Source organism: Rhagoletis zephyria, unplaced genomic scaffold, assembly GCF_001687245.7.
Source record: "Rhagoletis zephyria isolate East Lansing unplaced genomic scaffold, Rhagoletis_zephyria_1.1 Rzeph_scaffold_03292, whole genome shotgun sequence".
Lineage (NCBI taxonomy): Eukaryota > Metazoa > Arthropoda > Insecta > Diptera > Tephritidae > Rhagoletis > Rhagoletis zephyria.
The window spans coordinates 3847-10052 of record NW_016160375.1 but is presented as its reverse complement, the minus strand read 5'-3'; positions in this window follow the sequence as shown (position 1 = coordinate 10052).

Sequence of the window (6206 nt, the reverse complement as noted above, 5' to 3'; positions counted from 1 at the left end):
ACAGGCCTTTAACGGCATTCACAGGTAGTAGGTCTCGAATTATGTAGACTCTCGACCTGTGCATGCTGTTATGGGCACACAACCACCCGACGTAGTCGGGACAGATCTTTGTCTGCCTCGGGAGACCCGCACCACAGTAGCCCAACTTCGCTCTGGTTATTGCGGGAGGCTAAACTCAAACTCAGCAGATTAAACGAAGATTTTTCTAATTATATGTACTATGCTGGTAAAATTCTTTTCCCCACAATATTTGGACATTAGCATTGAAATTTAAGAAAAAAGTATAGACTTAACATTTTGCATTTTTCTTAAAAGAAAAAATTCAAACATTTCTAAAATATCCAATCGAAGATCAATGCGAATAACTAACAATTGATCTTGATGATCGATGCATAAGAATTGAAAAAGTGTCACTTCATACTGCACGAGGTCGCATTCATAAATTGATCACCCATACCGTTTCACTAAGTAAACATTTATGTTCAATATTAATTCATCGATCGGTCACGCCGACCACTTTGGCGTTCTATCGCTTATGCTGATTATTTAATAACGTAAGGAGCTTTTTTCTCGACAAAAATAAAGACAAATGATCACACGTGCTGTATTAAATTAAGTGATCAAAGTATAGGCGCAACGAAAAAATTCCATGCCTGTACTCATACATTAAAGTGATGGATGATCTTATAGGCAGTCGGTGTGTGACATTTTTCGAAATGAAAAAAGTTCAAGTCGTCACATCAGACGACCTTTGCTGCTACTTACCTCTCTACATTTATATGTATGTACGCTTGTTGATCTTGACAATCTTGTGATCTTAGTGATCACCACAAAAAAAGTATAAACAACAAAGTAAAACGTTGACATTTGTGCGGTTTTGACAATACAGTTAGATATATACTATAGTAGTATAGTATTTAACGTAAGTTTGTGTGTTTGTGTCGATGGAAACCTAACCCGTATTAGTGTTGTTGAGTTGATTTGCCGTTACATTAGGTCAACAGCGTCTGCAACATTTGATCTCTTCTCGGTTTAACGATCGTCAACTGTCACTAATGTTGTACAGTTAACTGCCTATATACTTAATATGTATAAGCAAATGTTGCAGCGCATGTGGTTAACAGTTTATGGTTTGTACCAAAGACCCACTGTAAACCCACCGTGAAATGTTGACTTCCATCCTTATTGTTTGTATAGTTCTAAGCATTTGCGTGTTTACAGTTGATCGATCGTTGATCGTGTCAACGATCTTCGACTCACTAAACCAGTAGAGATAACTTTTTAATAAAAAATGTATAAATATTTTGCATATCTTTTCAAATGTAGCAAGAGCACGCAATGTCAATGCTGCTCATATTTACTGCCATTCAGTCAGTCAGGTAATACGATCGGCAACCTTTTAGTTGTTTATTTTGCAGGCTCACATTTTTTACGTTGAAGTACCTATATAAATACAAACGAACATATGTATTTGTAAATTTATATCTATAATTCCAATCTGAGCCTTCTTCTTTTTGCTACCCTCTCCAGCGTTTTATGGGAGTGCTAGTTGACACTTTATAAGCAAAAGAAAAATATGATCTTCAGGGAAATACTACATTCATACACATTCATAAATGTAGATTTGTAATTATGTGTGTATGTATACAAATATGTATAAAATTATCTTTCTCATCATTTTGTGGGATTACGCAGCTGCTATGTGAGACCTCTATTATTATAAGCTTTGTGGCTATAATTTCTGTTGTAAGTAAAACGTGTGACATTTTCTACTTCATTTTCTAAACACTGAATACCCTTTTCTAAATTGCTGTGTCATATGCCTTAAAATTTTCCAAATTCCCTGTGGACTCAGCGGAATTCATAATCGCCTGATCAGGGCGTGTGCTCAGCATGCTCGTAGATTAAAATTGTTTCATGTGGCCGATTCCAGCAACATTAAAATTTGGTGCCACTACATCTGTATGTATGTATTACATATCCGCATATCTTAACATAAAATCATATGCGAAAATGGGTGTGTAAATGTGCCTATGCGTAAGAATTTTTACTTCGTAGAATTCTTGTTGTAAATTTATATATTTTTTTTGTTGATCTTATTTAAGTAGAAACAAAATGTTTACTTTAACAATTTTTCTGTGGCCAAAACAAAATTTTGTTTTTCTTAACCCTCACATGCAAGAGTAGGCAGGCCCCATGTTTTTTAAGGGAAGTTATAAATTTCAAAGCCTAGCTCCCAAGTATGTATACATACGAGTACTTTAACAAAAAAAAAAAAAATCACTCCAAAGTATTTTGCAAACCCCCCAAAAAAAATTGCAAATAAAATAAAAAATAAATAACAGGGAAATATCAAAAAATTATAAAAATTATAAAAAACTAAATGAAGCATATAAAAACAAAAACATAAAAGTAAAGAATAAAACATAAAAAATATAAATAACAAACAAAAATTAAAAAATTAAAAGATAAGCAAATAAAAAATATATAACCTTAAAAAACGTATATAAAGGAATAAAAAATAAACTAAAATTAATTACGTGAGCTGGGTTGTTTTTAAAATATTTTTTTTTTTAAATCACCTCAGATGATAGAAAAGTTTAAATTTGAAAGCTTAGCAAAATAATATTTAAAGATGTCACCAAAAAAATTAGATATTTTTAGGTATTTTCAAATCGGTCTAGCTCACGTAAATCTTAATATTTTGCCAAAATATGTTGGCGAAGTCCAAAAATATAATAAATGATATACTGCCGGTGGGAAAAATCGCAACTTTTTTTTTGGTGATACACCCTAATGTTGTACATATAGTGCATTTAAATACGTTTGCTTATAAGCTGCTATTACTTTTGCACTTCCAGAGAAGTTTTGTCATGCGTCAATGCAATCGGCCAACGCCCTGGGAATATTCCATTTCTTCCTAACGCTATAAGTATTGAAATACAATTCATTGAAATTTAAACTTTATTTAGCTGGCATTTGCGCTATTTAGATACGTACATATATATAAAAATGTATGTATGCATGAAAATTGAGTGCAAATGCGTTACAGCTTTTACAAACACAGTTGGCGGACGTGTATTGAATTGCTTGAACTTTGATACGAAATATGAATCAAACGGTCGTAAATGAAAAATAAAAAATAATTACAGTTTGGTAATTACATAAATCGGTCAATCGTCGAAGGAAATAAGTCTGCATATTTCCGATGTGATAACTTTCATTACGTTCGATAGAAGATCTACCTAAAATTAATCGGACTGCATCAAAATCGCCATATTGAAAAAAGTGGTATCCTATCTCCTTTGGCAATTAAGCGATATGCATACATATATACATGCATAAAATGTATGCATAATTTGACGTTTTTGTGTTTAGACTTAATGCCCGCCTTGAAAAGGTCTGTACTATAAACAATTCGAACAGCAGATTCTGACCTCTGCATTTACATATTTTTCATTTTAGTATACGCTCGTTAACGTCACGCCTTCCCAAACACCTACTGCATACAAAATTTCGGCAATCTATTAAATTTCCTATTTGTATGCCTGTAAAATTTTCGACTTTAGGCTACAAATCACTTTAAGGCTGTCTGAAGCGTGAAGTGTTTCTAAGTCGTATTCTTAATTCTACTACCCTTTTACTACTACTTTATATTTTTCACCGTTTTTCATTAACATTTTTTTATAAGAGAAAAAATCATAGAAGCGTAAAAAGGGCATATTTTAAGCCGCGCTTGTTTCAGCCTAATTGATGTTGTCATTTATATATGTACTCGTAGTTGCGTCGTCTAGGAAAACCGAAAACGTGTAAAAGGCTTACAAACTGTTAACAAAACTGCCTTTTCGTGCCGCCCTCGCTTTTGCTTTGCATTCTCTACTTCCACCTCCATCGGCTACCAAAACTCATAAATGTTCTTTTTTTCCATTTGGTTGATTCTCATGATTTTTAATGTCGACGATCAATTACAAATTTCTATAATTCATCTACATCGCTTCACGCACAAAAAAAAAAAAAAAATTAAAATTGCCTTAAAATTTTGATAAGCCAACTTCAGCAAACGGATTGTTTTTCTACGTTCCTTCTTTATTTTTTTTCATGTTTTTCCTTTATTATTTACGCATGCTTGCACGCTATGCTCATCTACATACATACATACATAAATATTTACATACATAGACACATGATCGTAATATGTCCGTCCACTGGCATGCGTGTCTGTCTGCCTGTCTGTCTGTCTGCCCGTATTGCCGGTTTTTGCTTGTCACCAATAAATCATTGTTATTGTGCATTAACCTACCTTACCTCGACGCAACACGCTGGCTCACCCTACCCTTTTTTCGTTGGCATTCCTTTTTGAATTTTTGTTTTTAAATTTTCCTCGATTTATGTACATATGTATGTATGTACTTCAGCCCCGGTGTTTAATTGTTTTGCATACAACTACTGACAAACAATGCATTTTTATTATGCATTTTTTATGCATTTTTATTGTAGGAGGATTTAGGTGGATTCTTGCTTTGAAATTTTTATGAGATGTTCTGTAACCCTTTACGAAGATGATGCTGCGGTTTTGGGTAAGAAATTAAGGAATTTCATTTTTTATTTTCGTTTTATGCATACTGTTTCTTCAACTGTATGCGTAAAAGATTCGTCGAGCTGTCAGTAGATCTTTCCAAAACAATAACAGAAATTAGCATAAATAAAATTTATTCCTTCTGTGGCGGCTATGGGAAAACGTGCAGACTGGTGAAAAAAATTGACTTACGGCGACAGTTTTGCATAATCAAAATTTTTTTGAAAAACTTTATAGTCAAAAAAAGTTAAATACACTGAAAATTCTAGACAATAAAATGCAAGAAATTGCAAAAATACAAAAAATAAATAATAAAAAAAGCGAAAGTTGATAAGCTAAAATATTAGTAAAAGAGTAATTAAAAACAAAAAAAAAATAAATAAACAAAATCTTAAAGATTTAGGTAAAAATTCTAAAAAGGAGGAATAAATAAAAAAGTAAAGTGCAATAATAAAAAATAAATAAAGAAAGGTTGAAAATTGAAAAAAAACTAAAATATAAAAAAGTGTTAAAAAATTATTATAAACTGTTAAAAAATAATTAAAAAAAAATTATGTGTTAGATATGTGATAAAATCACTAATAAATTATAAAAAATATTAAAAAACATAAAAAATTATCTAAAAAAATTAAAAAAAAAATAATAAATGGAAAAATGTAAAAAGCATAACAGTTTACGTAGCGAACTTAGCTCAGGGATTTTTAACCCGGCATGTGTAAAGTATTGTGTTTTTCCACAAAATTTTTCGTTAGAAACGGCCTCAAGTCCAAATTGTTGAATATTAAAAAATGTTAAAAAAGACAATTGAAAATATATTTAAAAACAATTTTAAATATATATAAAAAAACTTAAAAATATAGAGAAATGTAGAAATATAAAGAATATGAAATAAGTAAAAAAATTTCAAAAACATAAACCGGTTTTTAATGTAATATAAAAAAATTTAAAAAGAAAAAATCCTGAAAACATAAAAAATTTAAAATATAAAACATAAAAATAATAAAAAATATTAAAAAAATACAAAATCTGTAATACAAAAAATTTAAAATGATTAAAAAATTTAAAATAAAATTTAAAAAATTTAAACAAAATAAAAAATTTGAAATAAAAAAAATTTTAAAGTAAAAAATATTAACTAAATAAAATAAAATAATACAAAAAAGTAAATGTGTAATTTCAAATAAAAAATAATTGTAATAAATTAAAGCAAATTAGATATCATGACTACTTGGTAGTCCTGGTTCAGGAATAGGCTTCCTCGCACAGAGAGTCTAAGAACTATTTTCCTTTTGGGGCTCTAGTTCTGTCGCAAAGTTTGCGAAAAATATGCAAATCTGACAAGATCGGCATCGACGTCCAGTAGTTAGACGGTACTGAAAGCCTGAAAAATACCTGCCGCAAGTAGGACTGAAAGACTCCTAAGCATTCTCTACAATGTCAGAGATTTCAAGTCCGGCATGTGTAAAGTATTGTTGTTTTTTCCACAAAATTTTTCGTTAGAAACGGCCTCAAATTGAAATTGTTGAATTTTAAAAAATGTTAAAAAAGACAATTGAAAATATATTTAAAAACAAGTTTAAATATATATAAAAAAAACTTAAAAATATAGAGATATTTAGAAATATAAAGA